General features: G+C 39.2%; 1 protein-coding gene across 1 annotated transcript in view; it reads right to left on the minus strand.

Moving 5' to 3' along the window:
- SPOCK1 (SPARC (osteonectin), cwcv and kazal like domains proteoglycan 1) overlaps positions 1–12924 on the minus strand; it is an 875982-nt gene that overhangs the window by 29487 nt on the left and 833571 nt on the right. The window lies entirely within an intron of this gene.

A 12924-nucleotide genomic window follows, 5' to 3' on the forward strand; every position in this document is an offset into this window, starting at 1 on the left:
GGGGAACTATGAACAAGGAATGTGGTATATGCTGTTAAACATAGTCACCAGCTCATTGGGTTTTGCTCAAATATATACATATATGTATTTTTTTCTTTGTTACAAGGATGGAATCAATGAAGGTAGGATTAAGGGGAAATTATGAGATAAAAATAAATGGCAATAGAATGTATTCTAATCAGGGTAGGCTCCTCCCACTCCCAACTGCTGGTCCAGACCACAAGGGTCCCACCCCATGGAGGCTGGCTGGGGATGGTCCTGCACCCTGGCCCCTTCCAATGAACCTCTAACTAAATGATAGACACACCCAGACTCTTTTTTTTGGCTCCCATCCTTTGGGGTTATTGATGATTCATAAATGTGCAGGAAGACCTCATTAAGTAGGATTAAAAGGAAAAAGAGTTGCAATTCTTTCTCTCTTCCTTTTTCAGTGTATTGCTTGGCAAACTGCCAGCCCTCCTTCGCACTCTCATTGGAGGCAGGGGGCCAGTATTTTCTTCTCTTCCCTCCTTGCTTGAAGCAGCTAAGGCATCTATTATACATAGCAATATGTACATGTGCTAGCATGAGACTAGATCTCAAGTCTTTGACTGGCTCTCTGCTATGTCTTTATTTCTTTGGGCACAGATGATCAAATGATGGTCCTGAGACAGATATTTACAGTCTTGGGGACTTCCTCATGAGTTCATGAGATATGGAGTTATTGAGAGGTGCCACGGCTAGCTGCAAGAGGTGCTTCCTGTTGCCACACCCTTCTCATATGGAAAGATGGCCAGGAGGATGAGGCAGGAAAATATGGACTATAAGTGAACTAATATTTGGACAGTACAGACTGAGGTCAAAGTGAACTCTGTTAAGTGGTCTCATAATTCCCTTGGGAATAGTTACCTCTTGGCAGAACAACAAAGTTTCTGAGTTTCTATGAATTCCTTCAGTGCTTCGTAAATTTTCTGTATCTATTTATAAGCTTCTGTGAGTCCACTATCACAGGTTACTGTTTCACACTTTAAATATTTGTCAGTGCACAATTTATGCACTTCTTCGTTGGTGGAAGAAATTAATAGCTTTATTATATCTGAAATCTACTCCTTTGTATATTAAATAACTTTTCTTGAAGAGGGCCTGCTAATCCCTTTTGGGGTAATCCTAGATAGGAGTCATATCTAAGCTTTATGACTTTCCCAATGTCCTAATCCAAGGTGAGGAAATGAGTTAGAGATAGTTTGAGAAAAGATTTGGCCCTATTTTGCGGTCCAGATTTCCTCAGGACTGAAACAGTAGGAACCTTTTAAGGAAGAAGGCAAGGCCTCCTCCTCCAAGGCCAGAGGTAAAAGGCTATTACAAAAACAAAAGAATCTGCTCTTTCCCACTAGGTCAGCTTTCCACAGGCACCAATGTAAAAGTAATAGCAATAGCAAATCTTCAATCTCTCTATGGAAAGCCAGTAACAAAGTATATCACTTTTTTGTTAGAAAACAGGCAATAAGCAGAGGCCTGGAAAACAACATGGCTGGTACAGAGGCCCAGACGCCAGGGCGTACAGAGGCCCGGAAGAGGCCTGATCAACTTGGCAGCAAGTTTATCTACCAAACACAGGGGCCATTCCCAGGCCTATCACTGCAGGGCTGAGACTGGACGGAGCTGGGTAAGAGTCAAATGCAGGGCCCCTGGCAGTGGCAGCAACCCCTCCTGGGACTACCAACCCACAGCCTGGAAATTTAAAAAACCATTATCTGTACTTCCAAGGTCCAGGATGGCAAAGTGAACTCCGGCTGCTCCAATCCCCACCTCTGACCTTGAAAACATATTAATTATTTCCCCAGAGCAAAACTTTAAAAAGTAAAGGCTTGGGAATGCTAGAGGAAGGGTGTGGCTAGTGCCCTGCCTCAAAATGGGTAAAAAGCAGACTACAAACACAAAGACTCTGGAGTCCTACTCTTTTGAGAGGAAGGAACCAAATTCAGAGGGAGACAGTGTTGACTCCACACCCACAGCGGAAGGCTCAACAGGGAATTGGTCTTAAGCACAGAAAGCATTCTTAGATGAACACAAAAAGAACTTTGAAAACCAAATTAGAGAGGTAGAAGACAAAATGAATAATTCTTTTAAAATCAAAATTGAAAAATTAGAAAAACATTGCAATGAAGAAAACAGCTGCTTAAAAAGAAAAGTGTATGATATGGAAAAGGAGCTCCAAAACTAACCAAGGAAAATAATTCTCTAAAAACTAGAATCAACCAAATTGAAGCGAATAACTATGAGGAATCAAGAATCAGTCAAGCAAAACATCAAGAATGAAAAATTAGAAAAAGAGGCAAAATATCTCAATGGAAAAATAACTGACCTGGAAAACAGATCCAGGAGAGATAATCTGAGAATCATAGGCCTACCAGAAAATCATGACAACATCTTCCAAGAACTCATCAAAGAAAACTGCCCTGAGATACTGGAAACAGAGGGTAAAATAGAAATCGAGAGAATCCACCGTTCACCTCCTGAAAGAGACCCCAAATTGAAAAGTCCACAAAATGTCATAGCCAAATTCCAGGCCTATCAGGTAAAGGAGAAAATACTATAAGCAGCCATAAAGAAACAATGAAAATATCATGGACCCACAGTGAGGATCACACAGGATCTGGCAGCTTCTACACTGAAAGATGGGAGGAACTAGAATATGATTTTTCAAAAGGCCAAAGAGCTCAGGTTACAACCAACGATCACCTATCCAGCAAAACTGAACATATTCTTCTAGGCAAGGAGATGGTCATTCAATGATATAACGGATTTCCAGACCTTCCTGATGAAAAAGGCAGAGCTCAAAGGAAAATTCAACTTCCAATTAAGAGATGCAAGAGAGACATAGAAAGATAAATAAGGAAAACACACACACACACAAACACACACCATGTTATTTAATAAGAGCAAACTATTTATAGATAAATAGAGGGTGTGTGTATAAATTACACAAAATGATAAAAACAAAAACCTTATTAAGGGCTACAAAGGGACTGCACTGAAAGAAGAGTAAAGAATAAAGCAGAAAAGGCTAAATTATGGTGCACAAAGAGGCATAAAAACAATATAATAGAGGGAAAGAAGGGAGGGAGATGAGCATTATATGAGCTTTTCTTTCATTGGTTCTGGTGCAAGGAGGGAATAACACAACCAGTTAAGTACAGGACTCTATCAAGAAGAGACACGAAGCTTATCATAACAGAAGGAAAGAAGGGAGGGAAAGGAGCAATGAATGAGATCTGTTCTTGTCAATCTTGGTTTGAGGAAGAAATAACATATTACATTAAGTATAAAAATCTATCATACCCTACAGGCAATAGGAAGGGCTACAAAGGGGGATTGGTTAGAAGGAAGGGAAGAAGTGAGGGGGAAGGGGAGGAAAAGGGATGGGAGCTGATAAGAAGGGAATACTGAGGGAGGCAGTTGTCAAAAGGAAAACTCTTAAGGAGGGGAAGAGAGAAGGGGAGAAAAATAAAAACATAAACAGGGGAGGGAATAGAATGGAGGGAAAGAGGCAGTAATCATAGCAGTGAATGTGAATGGGATGAACTCTCTCCTAAAATGGAGATGGAAAGCAGAATGGATTAAAAACCGTAATCCTACAATAGCCCCAGTTAGGTCCTTCTTATCTCTTGATGATCCTTCTTTGTTCTTTCTTTTAACCCAAAGATCAATTTTCTCTTTAGTCTTATGGATAAGTAGATTTAGTTACCATTCTTGTGCTTTGTTTATTGAAATCCAATTATTCATCATATAAAGCAAGAGTTTGGATCAGGATGCCAGAGTAGGTCTGAGAGTGACTAACTGGCCCATATACAGTCCCAGCTTCCCTGTGGTGTAGGTTTGTAGCCTGGAAGAACAGTCTCTGCGGAAATAGCTCTCCTTCCCAAGCGCCCCCCCCCCCCAACAACTACTGACCAAGCCTCCACCAAAGGGAAGGTAAAGTCATGAGTCCCCAGAATATCAGCAATTATCCAGTGATCCTGGCAACCTGCCCTGCTTCCAGATTTTCTCTGCAGTCATCCTCCAGAGAGTTTAGCTGACAACTGCATCTGCCTCCTCAGCAGCCCCAACTATAGAAAGCTGGGGAAAGAAAATTTTCACCAACCAAGTCCTTTGTGTCATCAAATGGTTCAACTTCAGAAACAGATACTGGCTTTCGCAATGAGAATGACACAAAAGGAGATATGATACCTTGTATATGCATTCAAAGGACCACTGTCCTTAGCTGAAACACACTATGTTTATTATCTCCCAAATAAGAATTGTGAGGCCATTGAAACTGGGGACTAATTTGCTTTTCTATTTGTACCCCCATTCTCATCACAGGGCTTTGCACATAAATATTCATAGACTCAAATGATTCTGTGATCCAGCATGTAGTGGATACTTAACAAATTCCCCTTGACCTACTGTTGATTAATTTCATCAACCTGAGAATTACCTTCAGTGTCTGCCTACGCAACTCTTATCCATGTTCTCCCAAAAGTTCAATACTAGGAGTCCACCTGATATACTAGAGATCTTCTTTATTTTCGTGGTCAAGAGAACCAGTGGAAGACCTTGGTCCCTCCTTCATGCCATACAACCAGCCTATCTTCTCTTACTCCTGGTCTTCAGAGTTACTATAAAACAGGTTTTGTAGCCTGCTCATACCTATCATATGCTTATTCATTGTCCTCTCTGCTAATGCATCTTTAGTTCTGAAGAAGCAGTGGTATTTCGTGATTTAATGCCAGCAAAATTAAAAATATGGGACCTTTTCCGAACTCTTCAATTTCCTGGAAGTAGTTGATTATGAGACTGTAAAGATGTGGTCCATTATTGAATATTACTTGTCTATTCTCTCAGCACAAGGATACACAGCATTCATGTACAGTTGATTATCATAAAATTTTGTATAAATAGGAGAGTTGGTATATAAATCAGTAGTTAATGATGTTCTCCATGACCTTTTGGTCTGTTTCAATGCAGGCGCATATGTGGGGAGTGAGGGGCGGTTGTTTATTTTTGCCTATGTAGGTTATGTGTATCCACATGAGTTTGTCTAGATGTGACTCAAGAGGAGACCGAGAATAGAAAACTCTAGAATCCTTTCCTCCCACCATTCCCTCTTATTCTAGTCAATAAGAGAAGCAAGGAAGTTGGAGACTGGTCACTCTATTTTCCTCAGAGAGAGGGCATGGGTCTAGAATTATATCTATCTGCTCCCTGAAATACTGCTAGGCTAGGGAAAATAAGCTATACTCCCAATCACAAAAATCCACACATGCTTTGACAGCACAGACTTGATCACTAATTGGCTACAGCTTACATTTTGGAAAATAATGTAATCACTATGACTTTAACTCTGTTACACAAAAGGTGAAACATGTACAAATGGTTTTTCAAAATTCTTTTCTCTTCTTTCCTTATGCTTCCACTGCCCCCTTATTTTTATTCAATGCCTCCAAATTGCACCTGAGGCTACTACTGTCCCTACCCCTGCATCATTCCAGTGTCCCTTAAGAGGCGGTAACTTTTGTGAACCTCTGGGCTAGAGAAAAGCTGATACTCATTTGAAGACAAGGAACTTGTCCTTTAATGTCCTTGACAGTATGAGCAAAACCTTCAAGAAGTGCTAGTTCTACTCAGCTATCTTCTCTGTGAGAGGGAAAAGCAGACAGGCAACTTTAGCCTTTGCAGCTGATTTACTGTGGAATTGGAAGGCTGACAAACGATTAGACTATGATGAATCTTACTGAGTGAAAAGCTTGATGGGCTTGTCTTCATTGTCCAGAGAACACCTATATGATGAATTGGTAGTTCTCTGGCTTAAAGGGAATTACTAGGCCATACAATAATGTCACACTTTCTCCCCACCCTTTAAAGGATGCCTATATTTTTTAAAGCTTGTTAATACTACATCAATTTAAGAACAAAGGCAAAGAGTATTTCCCCAGCAGGTTAATTGTGATAACCAGAAAGAAAGCACTTAGCAAAGAAGTGATAGCTGCTCCTGAGTGGACCAATAATATCAAGGTCCCTAGTACATAGTTGTGAGTTACCAAAGCACATACGTGTTCTTCACTTATGTCTTCCTGTTAGGTTAATATAAGGGTATGCCCCCTCTGCCCACAGTTAAAGAGTTTGACCCAGGTTTAAATATAGACTCTGATATATGCATTTGTTTATATTGAATGACTATGATAGGTTGATTATTATTGCTTTGCCTTATTATTAAATAAAGGATTCTATATAAGTTCCAATAGTGTCATCAGTGTTTTGTGTTTTTGTGTAAGTGGAAGCACTTGTAGTAGGGATTAAAAACTAAAATTGAGGAGTAGTGGGAACATATTCCTCCGTAACAGAGTTACCTTTAGGACCTTGAAAGATTTTGAGTGTACCCACATGGTGATGGTACTTCTCTGGGAACCTAGAACTGGTAGTGTGAAGGCAAGTTCAGGTGAACAAGCCAGACCAGAGAATGAGGCTGTCCCACTTACTTTGTCAGAAGTAACATGCCAGGGAAATACCATGCTCATGGATTCAACAATAATATAATAGGTGAATTCGAAGGGTTAAAAAGAAAGAGTTGTGGGAAGTTGGGGTTAGAGGAAGCCAATACCAATTCGAAAAATCAGGGAAGGCTTCTTGGAGGAAGTGGCACTTAATTTGAACTTTAAAGAATAGGTAAGCAGTTGACAAGTAAAGAGTTGGAAGAAAGACATTCTAAGAATGGAGAGGAGTATAGGCATAGAGTCGGGAAAGACCAGCAAATATTTGGGAGATGGAGAGTAGCTCAGTTTGACTAGAGCACTGAAGGGAAAAAATATTAGATAAGACTGGAAAGGTATGAGAATGTAGAAAACCTTGAATGCCTGGAGGAAAGGGCAAGAGGCAGGAGAAAGAGCAGCTAGCAAGATGGATAGATTAATTTGCTCCCTTTCTTTATACACAGAACTATTTGTACTTAGGAGCCTTTTCCATTCTGGTGATTGATTATGACACCTTGACTTCATCTCCTGGCTTTTTGCCAAGAGTGACTTCAGACCTGCTCTCCATTACTACTTAAGAAGACAAAGATGGGTTCTGGAAGTGACCTGAGGGAATAAACCCCACACTATCAGTCACAAAAGAGTATTTAGTAGCAAGTAACATATGCAGCAAAGGTTTGATGCTAGTTGTTATGAAAGCCTTCAGCAAGACAGGAAAGAGTGGTCTTAGTTGTTACAAGTGCCAAGGTGCCAACTTCAGAAGATTTGTGTAACATTTAAAACAACACAACAGAAGACAGTATATTCCATTCATAAGCTGGTCACTTTCAAACAAGATTCATTAAATGAGGAGGCCACTTAATAGGCTGTGTTATATAAATGCTTTAATTGATCTAATTTAATTTAAAATGCTTTAATTCATGTGCTAGGCTAGGTCTTGGTCCAAGGACTAAGAATTTGAATTTGGAGAACTTGAACCCAGAAGCAAATTGAGAGACCATGTCATCCAATTCCTTTCCTTTACATATAAGAAGTACTACTGGTTCCCAGACCAGGGATGATAAGTTTCAGCATGTGATGGTCTCACCTAGAACAACACTAGACAAACCAGAATCAAGGAAAACTTAAAGAGAAAGCAGTCATATAGGGAGAGAAGGAAGAAGAAATTCAGAGGGTGATAGGAAGGGAAAGAAATGGTCATGGAGATAAGACTTTTGTTCTGGGAAGCATTTCCTCCTAGAGGGTTTTATAGACAATGAGGTATTTACCACAGCTTCAGTTAGACCACTCCAATGCCAACACAACATATTCACAGAAGTGACAGAAAGGGAAAGTGACTGGAGACTGCTGGAATGGTGGCTGGGGTAGAAAACAAAATATCCCTGGGCTGGAATAAGCAACCAAGGTTCCAGGGAGTACCTATCTGCACAGCATACTGGGAAGCTCAGCATAACCCCAAGGGTTCTTTGCCATTTCTTCTGAGTATCCTTTTCTCAGAGCTTTGGGGAGTCTGAAAAGCTGATTAGGAGGTGATTAGGCTGTCTGGGTCCCTCTCTCCTTGCCCTGAAGATATAAGAGGATGAGAGAGAGACAGAGAGAGAGAGACAGACAGAGAGAGAGACAGACAGACAGACAGACAGACAGACAGAGACTAGACTTAAAGGACTCTGAGAGAGATGTTAGAGAATTTGTTTACACTACTTTCTTATGGGGGCAGCTAGGTGGTGCAGTGGCTAAAGTGCCCAGCCTAAAGTCAGGAAGACTCATCTTCCTGAGTTCAAATATGGCCTCAGATATTTACTAGTTATGTGACCCCATGAAAATCACTTAACCCTGTTTGCCTCAGATTTTTATATGTAAAATGAACTGGAATAGGAAATGGCAGCCTACTCTTGCCAAGAAAACCCCAAACTCATGAAGAATCTGATATACTGAAATGACTGAACAACAACAAACTTTCTTCCTATTTACTTGTATTTTTTTTTTTTTGCTTTTTGGAGGGAAATTGGGGTTAAATGACTTGTCCAAAGTCACATGGCTAGTTTTTGTGATGTGTCTGAGGCCAAATTTGAACTCTGGTCCTCCTGACTCCAGGGCCAGTGATCTATTCACTGCGCCACCTAGCTGCCCCTATTTACTTGTATTTCTACTTTTAGTAAGTTGCCTTTTTTTTTTAACATTAGTACTGTTTTGTGTGACTTGAAACTATGATGGGGTAGGGGTGCGGTGGGAATTGAGGCTTGTGAACAATAGAATAAGGCCCCCAAAAGATTCTAGGAATTTATATGTTAATGGACTCCAGGATCCAGAAAGAACAAGTGACCTGCCTTGAGGTTTCACAACCAATAAGGAGCAGATACAGATTTTGAACCCTCTGGCTCCAAGTCCATTGTTCTCTCTACTGTGCCATGTGACATCTCCAATAGCAAAAGAGGCTTTTTCTCATTTTCCTTGAGGGGAATGAGTTGTACTTTATATATATTCTTTCACTGCTTAAAATGAAACATTAATAGCATCTATTTCTTCCCTATTGTATTCACACCATCCATTATAAATGCTCTCCAAATGAAGAAAATCGTCAAGTCAACTTCCAAGTGAAATGATTCCTTCTCTAGCACCTCAGGATAAATTAGTCAGTCATGTTTAACTAAACACTAACAGATGTGCAAGAAATCTATATCTTTAGAGAATTTTCTGCAAGTTCCCTTGCATATATGGGCTTTTGACAACTGATGGAAACAGAGCCTGAAATCATGAAAGAAATAATCTGAGACTCAGGCAGAAGTCCATACATTGGCAAATATGAACAAGGAAGGAAAGGAGAAACATAAGAGGGAGAAAATAATGAACGACTGATAAAGGGAAAAGGAAGTGAGTGACTGAGTCTGTGATGCTTCATTCCTACCATTTTATGTGATCTGTCTGAAAAAGAAAGATTTATACAATCTGTAATTCAATATACATAACTGAGAAACAATTAGTAAAGATACCACACTGAGAGGAAAGCCATTCACTGTTAAGATCTCAGGAGTCAGAGCTGGAAGGCCACACAAAGACCATCTATTCTAAGCCCCTTCATTTTGAAAGGGGAAACTGAGGCCCAGAGAAGGAGAGTTAATTGTCCAGGGTCAGAAAAGTAGTGAGTTGCAGAGTGAAGATTCAAACCCAGGAACTCTGATTCTGTGTTCAGTTATTTATTCAGATTCTTTTTTTAACTCTAAAAATCCATGGAATTTTGTGATAAGGGAACACTCATTCATTCAGCAAATACTTATTAAGTGTCTACCTTCACTCAACTCTCACCTGTGGCTCCAAGAGGTAGAAGGTTTGAATCAGGTTTGGGGGTAACTGACAGTCCTCAAACCTGTTAGTGAGTTAGTCTTGGGGTATCTTCCCCATGCACATGAAGCCTACCCCTAGTGGAATGGGTGGATAAGAACAATTTGTTCCTATGGCCATGAAGCAGGTGTTGTGCAGTACTTAGAGTTTGATTAGAGATCAAAGACACTAAGGTCATCTACTGCATGCCAGGCCATTACCAGTCATCCTGACTTTTGTCTTGCCACCGGACTTTCCACTTGGGGAGAGAGAATGAGGCTGATGACTGTACAACTCTGCCTCACAAATCAAATTCACACGCAAGTCAAGACATCACTTGTGATGTCATTGATTCTCTTTGAAAATGAAGGATGAATAACAGCAACATCATGTGCCTATTTATATGACATGTACAAAGTGCTTAATAAGTGTGTGTTGACCAACTGACTGACATATGCCAGGTATTGTGGTAAGAGTGAATTCCTAGCGCACATTAAGTTTATGAGACTAGACAATTACTGCGGTTATCCCAGGGGTTACCCACAATACCCTGATGAGGTACTGTGTACCTTTAGAAAAAGGCAAAAGATAAATATGAAGAAAAAACATAAACACCATTCCTTCAGGAGCCTGTTTCTTGAGATCACAGCTTTTGAGTTGGAAGGGATTCTAAGGGTCACAGATTGTTGTTTTTGTTTGTGCTTTGTTCTCAAAGAGGACCAAATGACATCAAGAAGGTGATGTCTTGATTTGTGAGTTGGATTTAAGTGAGGGAGGACCATACAGAATCAACAGTCTCACTTTCTCCTCCAGAGCCATCAGGGTCCAGTGGCAAGCCATAGATCAGAACAACTGGAGATGGCCCAGGATGCAGTAGGACACCTAGACTTTTTAAGCTAAGATCTTTTCCAGGTCTCAGTCTGTCTGAAGGAACACCCATTCAGTGATGGTAAGAAATGAGGCCAAAAAAAAAAAATGCTTTCTTTTACCTACTAAAAAAAAAAATATATATATATATATATATGTATATGTCAGGGTTTCTGGCCAGAACAGAAGCAATTGTTATTTACACTCACTCTCAGTCATCAAAACTCAAACAATGACCAACAGAGGTTTGAGCTAGGACTTATTATTGACCAATCAGTGACAGCCAGAGTGATTTGGGTTTAAGACTTAGTCAAGTAGCTTCATTTGAATCTGAATGGGCTTTGTCAAAGCCTCCTTGAACAGAGCTTTATTTCAAGAAATTTATGTTCTAACCTTTAAGAATCACAGACCTCTTTGGTAATCTGGTGAAAACCTTCTCGGAATAATGACATTAAATGCATAAAACAAAAACATAAGATTGCAAAAGAAACCAATGATACTGACATACAGGTATCAAAATATATGTTTTTAAAAAGTTCATACATCCCACCCATCAAAAACTCCTGATCTGGTCTATACTCCTGATTTTACAGAGAGAGAAACTGAAACCTATAGACAAATACTAAAATCCAAATTGCCATAAGACAAAGAATGTTTGTATTAGAATTCCCCTTCCAACAATGTCATTTTGTCTTCTCAGTCTTCATGACCTCAACTTTTGTTTGATAGCACTTGAAGGCATTTCTAGCATATTATTTATTCTATACCAAATAACTTTCCAAACTTTGATAGGGACCTAATCAGAATTCTAAGTTAAGATACGCTCTTTATTATTTAATATTGTTCTAAAAATGCTAGCAGCAACAATAATACAAGAGAAGGAAATTAAAGGAATAATCAGCAAAAAAGAGACAAAATTATCTGTATTTTCAGACAATGATGGCTTGCTTAGAAAAACCCAGAGAATCAGTGAAGAAATTAATCAAGATGATTAGTAACTTAGTGAAATAGCAAGATGCAAAATAAATCCATGACAATCAGCATTTTTCTATTGCAATAACAAAAACTAGGAGGAGATGAGAGGAAGAGAAATCTTATTCAGAATAATTACAAAATGCATACTATATCTGAAAGTCAACCTACCAAGACTTAACCAAAAATTACGTTGAGATAATAACAAAAATTGTTAATAGAAATGAAAGAAGACAAACAATGGAAAGGATGTTCACTGCTCATAAAATGACAATGTCACATAAATTAATTTAGAGGATGGTGGTATGCCTATCACAAGCAATACTTATTACAGGGGATTATTTACATAGACAAAATAACAAAATTCATTTGAAAGAACAAAAGGTCTAGATTCTCAAAGACATTTTTAAAATGAATTTATTTATTTTTAGTTTTCAACATTCATTTCCACAAGATTTTGAATTCCAAATTTTCTCCCCATCTCTCCTCTCCCCCCCCAGATGGCATGCATTCTGATTACCCCTTCCCTCAGTCTGCCCTCCTTTTTATCCTCCCCCCATCTTATTGCCTTTCTTTCTATTTTTCTGTAGGGCAAGATAGATTTCTATACCCCACTTCTTGCATATCTTATTTCCCAGGTGCATGTAAAAACCATTTTTTTTAAACATTTGTTTTTAAAACTTTGAGATCCAAATTCTCTCCCTTCTTCCCTCCCCAAACACCAACATTGAGAAGACAAGCAATTCAATATAGGTTATACATGTGTAATTACACAAAACACTTCCAAAATAGTCATGCTGTGAAAGACTTAACTATATTTCCCTCCATCCTATCCTGTCCCACACTTATTCTATTTTCTTCTTTGATCCTTTCGCTTTTCAAAAGTGTTTCCTTCTGACTACTTCCTCCCCCAATTTGTACTCCCTTCTATCTCCCCCTCCCCCAACTTTTTATCTCCTTCCCTGCTATTTTCCTGTAGGGTAAGATACCCAGTTGAGTGTATGTGTTATTCCCTCCTTAAGCCAAATTCGATGAGAGTAAGTTTTACTCATTCCCTCTCACCTCCTCCCTGTTTCCCTCTATTATTAAATCTTTTTCTTTTTTATGTGAGATAATTTACTCCATTCCATCTCTCCCTTTCTCCTCCAAAAGTATTCTTTTCTCACTCCTTAATTTTATTTTTTAGATATCATCCCTTCATATTCAATTCACCCTGTGCCATCTATCTATCTATCTATCTATCTATCTATCTATCTATCTATCTATCTATCTATCT

The sequence above is a fragment of the Petaurus breviceps genome, unplaced genomic scaffold (assembly GCF_028583685.1).
Source record: "Petaurus breviceps papuanus isolate PSGF00001 unplaced genomic scaffold, PetGlider_PUasm1.0 189, whole genome shotgun sequence".
NCBI lineage: Eukaryota > Metazoa > Chordata > Mammalia > Diprotodontia > Petauridae > Petaurus > Petaurus breviceps.